Genomic DNA, 426 nt, shown 5'->3' with positions numbered 1-426 from the left:
CAAACCCGTAAGACCTCCGTTCATCTTTGGGACACAAATGAAGATATTTTAGATGGAATCTGAGAGCTCTCTGACCCTCCATAGACAGCAATGCAACTGAAATGTTCCCAGACAGAAACGTAGCAAGGACATCGGTAAAACAGTCCATGTGACGTCAGTGGTTCAACTTCAATTTTGCGAAGCTACGAGAATACTTTTTGTGTGCGAAGAAAACAAAAATAATTTATTTAACAATTCTTCTCCCCTGAGTTACGTCTTCTGCCATTTTGGAGAGTACCCAAGAACGTAATCGGCGTTGTTTACGTTCGGGGGGAAAGCGCGCGCATGAACGTAATCGGTGTAATCAGCGTTGTTTATACTCAGGGTATAGCGTGCGTATGCATTGTGATACTCTCCAAAATGGCGGAAGACAGTAACTCGGGGGAG

This window comes from Sinocyclocheilus rhinocerous, unplaced genomic scaffold (assembly GCF_001515625.1).
Source record: "Sinocyclocheilus rhinocerous isolate Xijiao unplaced genomic scaffold, SAMN03320098_v1.1 scaffold730, whole genome shotgun sequence".
In the NCBI taxonomy this organism is placed as follows: domain Eukaryota; kingdom Metazoa; phylum Chordata; class Actinopteri; order Cypriniformes; family Cyprinidae; genus Sinocyclocheilus; species Sinocyclocheilus rhinocerous.
This window is presented reverse-complemented; position numbering follows the sequence as displayed.